The 15446-nt window shown below is 40.4% G+C and overlaps 1 protein-coding gene across 7 annotated transcripts in view; it reads right to left on the bottom strand.

Annotated features, from left to right (window-relative positions):
* Ecr (ecdysone receptor) overlaps nt 1-15446 on the bottom strand; it is a 167543-nt gene that overhangs the window by 21719 nt on the left and 130378 nt on the right. The window lies entirely within an intron of this gene.

Raw genomic sequence — 15446 nt, 5'->3', positions numbered from 1 at the left:
ATCCAGCCGCAAAGGAGAAACTAAAGCCCCGATAAATCAGTGGCACGACTCGACGCACCGGCTCAACATCGATGCCGTAACGAGTTTGTGTACATATTGGTAAGTAGCACACAACGATTCTATATAGAGCCGAACGAACAGACTTCTCGTTGCTCTGCTACGGAGGCGTTACTTGCTCGGGGAGGAATTCTGCTAATTCGTTATCGGTGGATCAAAATTTCGAGAGTCCTGGTGGAACGAAATCCACATCGAACGACCAGGGAGTAACAAACCAAGACGGAAACTACCATTTATTGCTAAAGGAAAACATGGTTTCGATACTAAATATATTTATTTCGTAGAGTAACGAACGTAAATATTCTAACTTTTGAGATATAAAGAAAAAGGCACAGTTAATATATACATATCACCGATCCAGTCTAGTAGATGGTGACAAAAATGGAAATACAAAATGAATCATCCAACAATGGCCACCTGGGGAAGATCAACGAGCTAACCATTTCTGGATAAACTGATTATAGGGGATGAAAAGTGTACTGTACTCTTTAACCACTCGGGGGGGATCGAGGATTCTTCACAAGCTTTTGGAACGTTGTGCGAGTTACAGGATGGATGACGATGGCCCAAGGCTAATAGCGAGGTGATCGAAGCTCCAAAACACCGGACAAACCCGATCAGCCGGGTCGATATCAGTCTGTTCATCCAGAATCCGAGTGAACACCTAGCAAGTGTAATCCTTTGGAGCGCTAGGGCTCTCGACGTGGCTCGTTCCTATACTCTACGCCGGCAAGATTTCCGTGCTAGTTAGTAGCTCTCTCACGGCGGAGCAGTGAGCGGCCTTGACTCTGGCTCGCTCAACGGATGCCTGTGTAGTCACAGGTACCAACCTACACGCGCGTTTCCCCTGCAAACGCGTCCTTCTCGTTCATCCAGCTTACTCAACGAACGGTGCTCGCCTCTCTGTTCCGAGGATCGCCTCCTCTCTTTCCGTTGCTTCTGCACGTCGATGCTCGCGTCCTCGTCGTTCATTCGACCCGCGTCTTTTCCCCGTCCCGATCTGCGCTGTCGCTCTTGCCAAGAGAGGAAAGCTAAAACGGGCCAGCGAGCACTGCTTCTCGAGCTGGCGAACCTCGCTTCCTCTCCACCGACCAGAGTGGGAGGGAGACGCGACGACGTGTCCTGGCATAGAGTTCTTCGGCGACTGCCCAAGAGTTTGGCCGCCAGGATAGCTCCGGATCGCTTTTTTGGCCGCCAACGTCGCTCCTGAGAGGACTCGGACCGCGTCGAAGCCGTTCTCCGTGGAAAATTATGGCTCTTCCGATCGAGAAACAACAATTTGTTTACAATTTCTTGTCCGAACGTCGATTAATCTCAATATTCGACGCAAGCAATTTGTCTAACATAAATTAAATTTAACCCCCTGCACTCCGGAGACTTTTCTTCGATCACCTACTACTAACTCAAACACACTTTCTTACGAAATAGATAGGGGGAATTCCCCTAGTACCGGACACTTAGGGTCTTTTTTAATATCTAATGCCTTCTATACTGTTTTATTTTAATTTAACAATGCTAGAAACCAATATAAAGCAACGAAACAAATACAGATCGTTAGGTGTCCCCTAGTACCGGACATAGCATTACTTCAGAACGTAATTCAAAACAGTTTCAATTCAGAGATATCGGTACAAGCTTCGTGTGCCCATTTTTCACAGCCACAACATTGAATCCAGTCTTCTTCGTTGCTTTCTAAACAAACCACGCAAATGGTTTACAAGTTTCGTTCTCGTAGTTTAAATATTCTGGTTTTCTTATGGTTATTTCCCGAATTTTTTCTTTGTTTCCTTTCTCTGTTTATGTATTTTGTCCCGTATAATCACTTTAAAACAATATCATTGTGTTTCCTTAGAGTGTACATCGAAATTGTCCCTTCAGAGGGGACCAGCCGAGTGCAAAGGGTTAATATTGAAACGTACGCTTTGAATTAACAGAAGAAAATGTGTTTCTTACTTCCCTCCGAAAGAAAGGGACGAATAGTAATAAATGTTGACGCAACATCGGAACAAAAGAATACTTTGCATCGAAGAGCAGTCTATTTAGGGTTAATGGCGACGATTTACACGCGAGAATAGCAGGAGGATCGCGGTCGAGTGACTAAGACGCTGGGACAAGATGGACGTCTAGCGGCGCGTCGCTCTATTGCCGCTGACTATCGTTAAAGTCTCTGGAAATCCACGGGAAATCCAAGCGTAACTCGCGAATTATGGCGATCCGTGACGCGCGTTCGGCTTCTCTTTCATTCCCGTCACATTTCACGAGAACTGCGCGTCTTCCTGAAATTAAAATTCACCGTTCGTCGCCCGGGAAACACGATTTCAGCATTTCGACGAATCACGAGACCCTAACAGCCGACGTGATCGATCTTTTCGATTCATCGAGTCGTCGCAAAGATGCGTTTTTCTCTTTGCACGGAGACCTTAACAATTTGTACAATTGTTTAACCATATAATCCCCGAATGTGGTACGTTTATCGTACCAAATAAAAAGGAAAATGTACAAAAGAACATAACAATAGCTGTATTTATCGTAGGAGAAATCTTGGTATATCCGATTCCTATTAGAAATACGATTACTGAGAACGATGAATCATTTGGCTAAATTGAAAGTTTCAATTAATTTCGTTCGAAACTGAAAGTTGCGAAACAAGTGTGGAAGACAAAGAACGATTCAGACACGAATTACTAATCGCGCTGAGAGACAATAAGAAAACCATCGAAGTCGTCAAGAATCGCAGTATAAATAAATCTAACGTTTTTTTTTTTATGATAAAAAGGAATGTTCTGGAGGAAAGTAACAACGTCTATCATGTCGAACGTTTTGCAAGCATCGAACACGTTGGGAAATACGGAGAGACAAGAACGTGCGACCTTGCCCTACCCTGATGTCCCTTTAAATGGCGGCACCCATCTCTGTTCTCAGTCTGGCGCGATATATGGATGCATACGTAACTAATGGATGTCATATCCGGTCACGGTATGCGATCTGATAAGATCTGAAAACAAAAGGAAAAGAAGAGAACACGACAACGAACACGCGACGGCCATACTCGCAATCAGAAAATAAAGATGGGCGCAGTTTCTCCCTTCTCAGTAAAATTGTTTATTAGTAAAGCGTGTATTTGTTAAAAATATCAATCGAAGCGAAATAATGGCTTATAGGTGGTTTTTATTGCTATAAAGCAGTCCTTTTCATTATTTATTACGTAATCATTAATTAACTGATAGGTGTATCAAAGTAAATTCGCTGAATTAACCTTACCGAGAAGTTCACCAGCACCCCTGGACGAAAGCCAGTTTTTCGATGCCATACTTATCGCTTAAATGTTACATAATATTTAACGAAAACGACTGACTGCTGTCTCTTCTATTAATTAAAATCATAAATACATAGTCGTTATTAACTTTCTCTCGGTGTTGTGACGCGATTATTATTAAAAACAGTGACAAAATTGCAATCTGGAGTAACAAACATTCTATCGTGGTCGATAAGAAGTCCCAATTGGTTGGCGAAAATCGTATCGTTGCAAAAATGTGCTATCGTTCGACGGATAGTACACGAAATATCGTTCTTAATTAATTGGTACAATTTTTGTAAATCACAACCACCAGTCGCAAATAAAGACAAGAGAGTACACAGAATCTTTTCGATCGAAAATACAGTAATAAAGCCAACGATTTATAAATTCTCATATCAGAATAACTGAGAAATACAAAATCAAATTTTTCCATACGAGGTTCCGTAGTCGAAAGAATCGATTTTATATTACATACTCGACGTTCAAGATTAATTTTCTCGGAAAACGAAGGCCTCCGAGGGGAAAATGTTGGTTCACAGTTTTTTGTTTATTTTTTCGCGTAGAATATAACCAGGTGCGCGTCAAGTTCGAGAGTCGATAAATAAACAGAGAAACTAAAACGTCGTACTAAGAAGATCCGGATTCGAAGAGACTTCTTCCTCTTTTCTTTCTTTTTATTTAAAAATCGAAGCAGACGGAGAAACGAAACACGATCGAAGAGAAAGAAAAGGTACAAGACGACGAAGAAGGGCAAAATTGAGGACAGGAAATCCATGAATCACCGACGACGAATTTATTTTCGTTGGAACGATCCTACGCAACGTGGACGACTTCGAAGGCCTCGAAAACTCATTTCGTATTCCCCGTGGGTAGCGTTCATGTTGAAACTTCACCGCGGGAGTGTAATCCACCTCGTCTTCCCAGATTCTGTCGAAAATACCTGTCCAAGTCGCGGGTGACCGGCACCGGTTTCCGCTTTCGAAACGTCGCCTATTTTCCGACCGGCGTCGTCGCTTTTCCGCGCGGTTTCGCCTCGAAAATTAATTCCAGAAGACGCCGAGAAAACCAACTCGATATTCAATATTTTTTATTCGATCGAACTGAAGACAACGCGAACTTAAGGGGGAGACTCGTGTAAAATGGTAAAACGAGAAGCGACATTTGATAATTTTTTATACAACATAATGTTTGATGAAACTTTTCGTCACTTTCCATATACAGGGTTCGGCTAACCCTAGGAAAAATTTTAATGGGAGATTCTAGAGGCCAAAATAAGATGAAAATCAAGAATACTAATTTGTTGATGGAGATATCGTTAAAAAGTTATTAACGTTTAAAGTTCCGCCCGTACTGAATTTTTTTCTAGAAAGTGGGTAGGATTTTGGGGGTAGGTCTATTAATAAAAAATTATTGTAATTGACCTCTGCAACCAAAAATAATTTTTTTAGAATGATTTGAATTTTTTAATTTTGTCGAAAAATTTCACACATTCTCGAATTTTTTTCTCAAAAGTGGGTAGGATTTCGAGGGTATGTCTAATGACCAAAAATGGTTGTAATTGATCCCAAAAACCAAAAATAATTTTTTTAGTAGGTCTTGAAATTTTTTTTTTCCGTCGACAAATTTAGGCACCACCCCCTTGTCGATTTTTCTTAAAAATTCGTTTTTGATTTTTAGTAATTTTGTTTGACGTCCTACAGAAAAGTTGTGTAATACTTTTTTGTAGGTACTCATGAGCTCTACTTCAGAAAAAAGTTTCATTAAAATATATTCACTATTGTAGGAGTTATGGCTGTTTGAAAATTGGACCCTTTTTATTGGGTTTTTCTAAGTTTACGGGGTCAAGGAGCAATTTTTCCAATATTTTTAGAATTTCTACATATTCTTCATCTAAATACGCGTCGTTTGCGTTTTTGAAAATTAAAATCGTCCAATCCGTTCAGCAGTTATGATGTTTTAAAGATTCGCATGAAATTTCGGGGAACGATTTCTGGCCTGAAATTTGATTTTCGATAAGGAATTTTTTTTTTGAGAATGCGTAGGAATTCGGGGGTATGTGTAATGACCAAAAATGATTGCGATCGACTCTTGCAAACGAAAAAAATTTTTTTAAAACGATTTGAAATTTTTTAATTTTGTCGAAAAATTTCACACCTTCTCGAATTTTTTTCTAGGAAATGAGTAGGATTTCGGCGATATGACTCTTGATAAAAAATGATTGTAATTGACCCCTACAGCCAAAAATATTTTTTTTAGAACGATTTGAAATTTTTTTTTTTTCGTCGATAAATTTATGCACTACCCCCTTGTCGATTTTTCTTAAAAATTCGTTTTTGATTTTTAATAATTTTGTTTGACGCCCTACAGAAAAGTTGTGTAATACTTTTTTGTAGGTACTCATGAGCTCTACTTCAGAAAAAAGTTTCATTAAAATATATTCACTATTGTAGGAGTTATGGCTGTTTGAAAATTGGACCATTTTTATTGGGTTTTTCTAAGTTTACGGGGTCAAGGATCAACTTTTCGAATATTTTTGCTATTTCTACATATTCTACACTAAAATACGCGTCGTTTGCGGTTTTGAAAATTAAAATCGTCCAATCCGTTCAGGAGTTATGATGTTTTAATGATTTGTATGAAATTTCGGGGAACGATTTCTGGCCTGAAATTAGATTTTCGATAAGGAATTTTTTTCTTGAGAATGCGTAGGAAATCGGGGGTATGTGTAATGACCAAAAATGATTGCGATCGACTCTTGCAAACGAAAAAAATTTTTTTAAGACGATTTGAAATTTTTTTTTTCTGTCAAAAAATTTCAACACCTACCCGATTTTTTTTCTCGAAAATGGGTAGGATTTCAGGGATATGTCTATTCACCAAAAATGCTTATAATTGACCCCTGCAACCAAAGATAATTTTTCCAGAACGATTTCAAATTTTTGAATTTAATTGTTAATAACTTTTTAACGGAGCCTCCATCAACAAATTGGTATTCTTGATTTTCGTATTATTTTGGCCTCTAGAATCCCCCATTAAAATGCTTCCCAGGGTTGGCCGAACACCCTATGTATTCTTTAACATTTCAAGATACAAATATTTTTTTTTCCTTACGTCTTATCGACTTTGGATAAAATAATAAATGTTATTCGTTACGTCGATGCACAGTCTAGCATTTTTTCCCCTTTGATCTAGAATAAAAGATCGAACGAAATTTTGATCATAATAATATTACGCGTCGTGTGAACTAACATCGTTTGTAATAATAATTATTTAAACTACGTTTATTGCATAATTGAGGTATGACCGTGATAAGTGAACGAATAGTAGATAACGAATAATAGATAAGTAAAACGAGAATTCCATAATTAAATTATTTCTCATTTTACCATTTCACAATATACATTTTAAAATATGCATTTTCGAAATAATAAGAGTGTTTATTAAAGGAGAGTTCAGAGGCAGAATTAAGCTCGATATTTTCCCCGTTGACTAACTAAACTAAGAATGCCTTTAAGAGGAAGAAAGTAATATTGTCGACGTATTTACATAAACATTCGAGCGCTGAATGGCCGAGGTACGAGAATTATTCTCCGCCAGTGTCTGGTTGATACGCAGCGGAGAAAAGCTGAAGCAAGTGGCACGCTTGCAAAGTACCTGCATGAACCAGCCATAGATCCTCGGGTGTCGTGGAAGCTATTCATCCCGTATATGTAAATTTAAATAATGATAAGGAGAATTACAACCCGCTTGTTTGCAAGATGGCTTCGAAAATTTTATCTGCCGTGACAAAAACAGTCCGCGGCATATATTACCGCCTGGCATTCTCAACGAAAGCATCGGTGAGTTTACCAAAGGCACCAGAGACCAGCGACCGACAAAAAAGATCATTTTCCCAGGAGCACTCATCGACTCTGAACGATGGGAGTTAATGGGACAAGATGATTCCTGACGTTTCCTTAGCAAGGAGCAACCAACCGATCCAGCTGAGCGTGACATTGGCCAGCTGTAACGGATAGGATTTATCCTTGAACCGGCGTAGTCACTGTGACTGCACATCTAGCTAGAAAAGAACGATCCATCAGGAAGAAAACATCCACTAATTAACGCGATTTGAATCCCTCGGAAAGCAAGATCACGAGACGATGAAACGATACACGTTTACTCGATTTTAACGTTGAAACGTTATTAACCCTTGAGTGGACCCTCAATCTCAACTGAATTATTTTACATAATGTTGATTTTTACTAAATTTGTAAGTGGAAATCAACTTTCCTTTAAAGCATTCAAAATCCTCCCTCGGGGCACCGAAAATTGCTCGCTTGTTATCTGTGTTAGGTTTGATTGCATTTTTAACGTTTGTTTATGCTATGTACAGGTTCAAAAATTTATGGGAAATTTGAATTCTCAAAAAACTACGGAATACACTTAATACGCGAAAATATAAGAATTATTGTATTTAGGTGTTGGGACAACCCTCTACAAAGCTTCGATTTTGTTGATTCTGGAGTCTAATTATTTTAATAAATTAGACGCAAAAAATCATGTAACGTCTCCACGAGTGTATCTATGAGCAGAAATAGTTTTGATCCGGCGAGTCGGTGACTCTTCCAAGTAAAAAAATTCCAAACATCGTGGGGGCTCCGGTTGGGCACGAAAATGGCGACCGACGTTGCAACTTCGTTTTCATCGTACAATACTTTCGCGATACGTAATGGCCGCTGGTAACTGTGCCGCGCACATTCTTGCGAATTTTCCGATTTACTCTGATTTGCAAGTCGCTGTCGTAGATCGTCGGTACTCTGTTATGCGAAAGTTGCCACGCGGACGTACCGGATACGGTACTTTTACCGGAGGGAATGCCACCTTCGTCACCAACACACGGAAACACGCGCAGACCGTCCTCCGTATCAGCGTTTCCCAACCTGATCGCCGACAAAATTAACTCCTTAACACGTGGGCATCCAAGACAATTCGATACGATTCATCTGAAACGAACGAATCGTCTAAATTTTAAAATAAGTATGTACGTGCTGTGTCTACGCTAAAGTTGCAGAATTCACGTTTGCATACTAAAGATACTGTATTATCTTCCAAGACAATTCGATACGATTTATCCGAAACGAACAAATCGTATAGTTTTGAAATAAATGTGTACGTAGCGCTAAATTTGCAGAATTCGAACAATATTAGGGCACGTTTCGTCTCCGGAAACAATACGACGGCTCGATCGACGCAGAACTGCATTCTAAAGATACTGTAAGCACGCTCTGAATATAGACCAGTGTATTTTAACCCTTGGTACTCTAATTACTCTCCGCTTGATAGCCAGCCAATTTCAATTTATTTTCACCTTCGATTTGTTGCGAGTCGTTTCGAAGAGATCGGCGTCGGGCTTCTTCTTGCAATCGCGTATCTCCTAATCGTCGTTCTATCCGATGAAACGAATTAAGTGCAGTATCTTTAAACGACAGTCTAAGCCATTTCTACTAGAGGGATTAATCCCTTATCGTAAAATAACGAGTTCGACTCTTCTCAAGTTCATGTCAAGTTTCATAATCATGGAGCTACTCACTCGTCATCGAGTCAACAGATTTTTACGTGCACAAGGCATTCGTAAAACAAATCTATCTTTGTTCTAAGCTAAATTAAATAGTATATGTTCGAAAAATTATTTGGAATTAAATCGTACGTCAAAGGGTTAAATTATGCTCTCGCGGCGCTTCGGGGCTAGCAACCCTAACGGAAGAATTTGGTCGATCGAGGCCAGCTGGACAAAATTTAGAAACTGATATCTTTCAGTCAGGAGGTTTCTTTGTATACCAAAACAAATTACATTCTTTTCGATTCAAATTTAAATTCAAATTCCAAATCAATCCTATTTCCTATAGTTTGCTCTCGAAACACGAGCTTCTAAAGATTGTTTTGCAATAAAAAAAACGCGGAAAATTTGGGTTCGACGTGCTCCCCTGCCTCGGGGGCTCGATTTGCCTAGGTTTAGAGCAATATACCCGGTGTCCAGGTTGAGAATCGCTGTTTCCACAGGTTTCCGATATCGTGCTCTGAGTGTACGTAGCTCGTTACCATTCCACGCACGGCTCACCAACACGGCACGCCATTCGACGACCACCGACGACCCACTTCTCCTGTTTGGTCGGTCGTTTTGTTGGTCGACGCTTAATCCCGAGCAGTTTTCCCCGCAACGGGGAAAAGTTGCAACGGATTTAACATATCTGACCATCGATCGAGTCACTTGAGAACTCCCAGCGCCTTCCGTCTGGCCAGATTTAGGGATCTATGCGCGGAACCAGATCTAACAAGTCGATGGACGTTCCCTTGATACTTTACGACTTCAACTCGGCGGGAAAATAATTAAATTTGAACGTATATTATGGGTGATTTAACGCAGAGGCTGGTATCTAATTTGTAAACCATCGTCATCTGTTTTTCGTGGCCCTACGAGTGGAATAAAGTTCTTGATCAGTCGAGATCTTCAGAAACAAACGACCATTACCATTTTCATTCTATAAATTTCTTTTATATCAAAAATCCGTTAAATTTGTTTTATTTTTATTTCCTTTATATTTAATATTTTTATTGGGAGTATTAATTGAATTAAATCAAACTCCTGGAATCCCAGTCGGTAATGGTCGTTTGTTTCTGGAGATCTCGACTGATCGAGAACTTTATTCAGCTCGTAGGGCCACGAAAAACAGATCACGGTGGTTGTTGGTACTGCAACGCATCGGTTCTAAGTCAGTTTCGCGTCGTTGAAACTCCAATAGACTCAATGGACGACCACGGACGTTTGTTTCCGGCAAACAATGCGTTAATCAGGGATGCAGAGAGTCTGTAACCAGAACGTTCGTACCAGGCCTCCACGTGGACGCGACGAAACAAGTCCTAGAAGCCTCGATTTAGAACAAACTCGACCACCTTATACGGATCAACCTGATACACCAGATTATCGTCGCTAGACGTTCCTTCAACGCGATTGAGTCTCTTCTTTCTCGAGTGAGAGTGACCTACTGACCTCTTCCTCGTCGTTCCCTCTCCCTCTCCCTCGTACACATATTTTTCCATTCTCCTGGCCCTTTTCCCCCTCCGTCGAGGAAGTTACACGTGGAAAAACCGAATCGTGCGACTCCACAATCGAAATAAAACGGAGGGAAGCACGATGGGCCCGTCGTATAATAGAAACCCATCGTTTCGACGACCAGCCAAGCATTTAGAAGACTTAACATTTTCTACCTTTGATTATAATCTCGATAAGCAAAATAATCATGGATTTTTTTAGTGTTACATATTACGTATTTCGATATTTTACACAATTCTTTGGCTAAGTTAAAATGTTCACCGCTTACGAATAATTTTAAAAATAATTGGAAACGCTTCAAAATCAAAAAAACGAGTCGTCAGAATGATTAAAATAAAATAATTTCAACGTAATTACGGTATGACGTTTATCGATACTATTCTTTTTTTTTATAATTTGGAACTCGAGACGATAGTTAACGTTCTGTGAAAACATATAATTGGTCTCCCCCTCCCTCGATCGCAAGAAATTTCTCGTACCGCCAGCGTGTCCCAACGTTTCCCGAATTTTTTTCTCGAGAAGAAACCGTCTAGATGGTCTCGTGACTGTAATAACCGACGCAGTAACGCCGACAGAGGTTTCAATGATGTTAATTGCACATAAATTGCACCCCTTGTGTACGATAATTACACGGGCTCGTAATGTAACGTCGTGTTGCCACTGAATTTGTTTCACTTCCACCGGCGACCGCGTTCATTACGAAGCCACGTAAGAAATATTTTGATTTCGTTTCTACGGTGTTCCTTTACACAATTTACTTTTTCCCCGGTCGTTACGTAGCTTCCACGAATTAGCAGTAACCGAATTAATTAAAAATTTGCGACCACTTTGTGACATTTGTAACAGACTTTCAACCCAGTCGAACCGAGAAATGCATAATTCAATTTAAATTCGACTTCTTATTCACGGTATTCGTAGAAAATCCAACAAACGTCCACGAGATTTGTCCTTTTAAATAAAACGAAGGCTTTGAAATCGAAAAGAACGTTGGAACACGATGGAAAAGTTACGAGAGCTAATAATTAAATTACGTTTCACATTTGTTTTCACGATTAGATTCCTATTGCTAAACGTTGCCCGTGAATTTACTATAAATTCGGTGCTTGGTTCGAATCGACCACAAAAGAGAGAAGAATGAATGTTTCGTAATTCTTTGCAAGCAATTACGAAAGTTACCGTGAATTGTTCGCGTTCGCCGGAATGTGAAAGGACGCAAAATTCGTGCACGTTTATCGCGTTTTTGTCGACGAGTACCATTAATTTCTGATGTTTGCGCGTTCAATTCACGCGTCTACGACGCTCGAGGGGAACGAACCAATGTTTCAGAAATATATTTTTTGTTCTCGTGAAATTTGTACCGTTTAAATAAAATAAATCGGTACGAGTATTTAAATAATTATCGTAACTTTTATTATTCGGGATTCGGTAAAAGCCGGTAAAAGAAAGAGAGTAGAGGCTTTTCGACTTCGAGGAACGTCGTCAGCAGCGAGTTCCATCGTAGCCAGATTTTAAGAGGCCCGAAAGGAACGAGTTCCTCGTGTAGTTTCTTTTTCGTGTCCAGCCAGTTCTACACGGATGCCCGTCTAACGGTTCCCCGTCGCCGAAACCGTGTGTCCTGGCACCGGAATATTTACGAATCGCGTATCTAGCACGTCCGTGGCCCCACCAACGCGGCCATATTATCATCCGGTTGGAATTCGATGACCCATTTCGAGAGGAACGAACCACGTGCACTCCGGAGGCCGACTATTGGCATCTCGATTACGACGACGAGAACCTGGGACCACGTGCAGTCGATTGCATTCACAAACGGAGGGGGAGGGTGGCCTCCTGGGGTGGCACGCCCGCTTCGATTATCCTCGATTAAACGGGGAACCACCATCTTTGCCCCTGATAATCCACCGATCTTCCACGACGAATATAGTAAAAATTGCTTCCAATTATAAAAAGAAATAAAACACGCTCGACGACCACCGTCTATTTTCATCGTCGCCTCCACAACTCTACTCTACTCGAGGTTACTCGATAGTTTCGGACTATTTAATTGTAACAAAAACAGAAACAAGAATATCAAAATTCGGCAACTGTCCAACATTCGTCTCGAGCGATTAACACGTTGAAATTTTTTATCGTGCGATACATATTATGTTGATTTATTATTTACAGAAGATAAGGTGAGTTGCATAATCGCGTTTAACACGTTCACTGCCGGATCAAAACCGTATAATATTCTGCAAAAGTACAATTTTGATTTTACACCATTGTAAGCTACGTAACCTAAAATTTGTTTCGGTACTTATTTTTGTAACCTTGTTGAAATTCACGAATTCCGACGATGAAGTTTGCATTTCTTCGAGCAATCGCGTACGGGAAAAAACCTCGTCACGAATTTAAAAGAAATACCGAGAAACGCACGAAATGCAAGGCGATTTTGCAGAGTGTGCTACGAAAAAAATTCGAAGCAGCCAGGGAGAATAAAAAAAGCAAAGAATTGTGCTAGAAAAGTGGTGACATATTGTGCTGATTGTATTGGTTCACCATTTATTTGCCTATAGTGTTTCAACGTAACTCATATACACAGATAATGTTATTTTGTACGTATCAATGAAATTATTTTTGTACGTTCTATATGGCATTAATTTCTTCAAACCATTATTGAAAAATGTTATCAGTATCGATATTTACTCTAATTCTGTATTTTTACTATTGGTCGCGTCGCCGGTCACCGGTGAATAATAGATTTTATTCGATAGAAAGGGGTAGGAATTTCCTGCAAGCTCCGCAAATTTTGGAGGCGGTTGTTCTTTGAATCCCGCGTTAGAATTCTGTCTCGATCGAAGGGATTGCTGTGTACCGTCATCCTTTTCCAACGATGTCCCTGAACGTCCCCCGAGAGCGACATGTTCGCGGACGTGTGACGCTATTTTCATCTTACCGGCTCTTCGGGTTTATTGCATCGTGTGACGTTGGTACGCGTTCAGGTACGCGTACATCGGCTTTAAATAACGCGATGCGTCACATACATGTCGGTGCGATGCACGCGGTGAACCATTGTGTTTTCGTTTGCCTGCAACCGCCGACGCCGCGCCACGGTACCGATGACCCGGAAACTGGGTCACGGTCCTCCGCGGCTTTTTTCCCACCGCGAATGATTCACGCTTTTACCGGAAAAGCTTCGCGTCTAATCTCGCGACATTTATTTTCACGATACTGTCACGCTACTTGCAATCGAATCGTGACCGCCAAAGAGCGCAAAAGTCGTTCGAGGGACCGCCAGGACCGTGACTGAGTACCTTGGTACCCTGGACTATAGTATAAACTTTCGACTTTTATAAATGCTAGTCAAAATTTTTACTCTAAATTATTCTTTTCATACATATTTCACAGGTCGAGGTAAAATATGAAACTATTTTTAAAAATTAGAATTATTCAAATAGACACGGAGGACAGAACAAGTTACCATTTTTCAACGCTCGATTCTTTTATGAAAACTATTTAACTTGCATTTATTTCGAAACGTAATCTTCCACGAGCACTAAAAAACGAAGTCTCATTAACGGTTCTCGGGTTCCCGGTAATTACAGGACGCAAGAGCCCTTTAACAGAGAAGTCATTGATGCGGAGATTACTGCAGGGCACAGGTGCGTTACATCACTATAATCGCCCGTGAAGATCCAACGTATTCTCTAATCTCCTCGCAAATGCCGTGAGACAGTTGTCGTCGGCATTTAATTGCGAACGAACGCGTAACTATAATTCCTAGCGGTTGTGAAATGCAATTAACGAGAATAGACCGGCGTTTTGCTAATAAACATTCACGGTAGAACGACACTGTACTTTCTAAATAAACAATTAACACGTTTTCGCATTCTCCTAAAGAATTTCTATCGTAAAAATAAAAAAAAAAATTTGGAATTTTTCTTTTATCCATTTTACAATTATTCTGATAATTTTGTTTAATCGACCATGGTGAGTATCGTAAGATTTACGGAAGGTCAATAGTCAAGACGTGTTTTTTCAAAACTATTCCGAAAAACAAGCAACAAATCGGGATAAATCCGCAGAAGTTAGGAGAGGTAAAGTCTCTGGAGAACCAAATAAGCGATCTTTTAAAGGAGATCGACCCACCAGTCCGGTATTGCGTCGTTCCAATCGAGGGGAATACCTTCTTCGAAACGCCTCGTTCTCTTTCACGCTAGAAAATCGGGTCGAGGTCACGCGAACCTGAGAGAATCACCAGCCCCATAGGATCCCGTAAAGGCGTCATCGATTGCGCCATGTTGCACCATACTTGGCACCGATTGCGCAATTCCACCATTTTTAATGCGTACCTGCTGGCTTTTCAGTCCCGTGCTTATTGTTCGTCGCGTGCTGTTAATCTGCATCAACGGTCCGTCGTTATCGCGATTATTAATGCAATTCCTTGGAGACATTTGGTCGTTTAACGTTTCTAGTTTCGTCCATTTCTTTCGTCGTTCGGCGGATATTTCGTGAATCAACCGCCTTAAGTGGCAGAGCATAATGTCTGTTGCGTAACTGATACCTTGGAACCAGTTTCACGGGAATAAAAAAATAAATGGGTGGAACGAATGCTCCTGAACGTATTTGCATCGACGCTAGATCGACTCGTTACGAAACTCTAAAACTGCAGAATCGACGGAACGTCCCACTCTTTGTCGCCTCGTCCGAAGTTTGAACGAACGAACGGAACGCGAGGCACGCGAACTTTTAGGTGCCTACAACTTTTGAGGTCAATTTAATTGCATCCCGTCGTTTAAGGGTTATAACGATCCGAGTAATACTTTAAGCTTAAACTGCTTGCATGATGTAAACGAGATCGGATATAGTTTGGATTAACAAGTTAACCAACGAGTTTTGACAGATTTCCTATTAATATTTCTGAATAAAAATTTGTGAAATATCAAGTCCAATTTGAATAAAATTAGTGTGGAACGGTAGGTCCACGCATACGAGAACCATAGGTACGACATTACTGGA

This window comes from Colletes latitarsis, chromosome 10, assembly GCF_051014445.1.
Source record: "Colletes latitarsis isolate SP2378_abdomen chromosome 10, iyColLati1, whole genome shotgun sequence".
NCBI classification, from domain to species: domain Eukaryota; kingdom Metazoa; phylum Arthropoda; class Insecta; order Hymenoptera; family Colletidae; genus Colletes; species Colletes latitarsis.
Note: the sequence above shows the minus strand (reverse complement) of the source record. Positions and strands in the feature narration are given on the sequence as shown.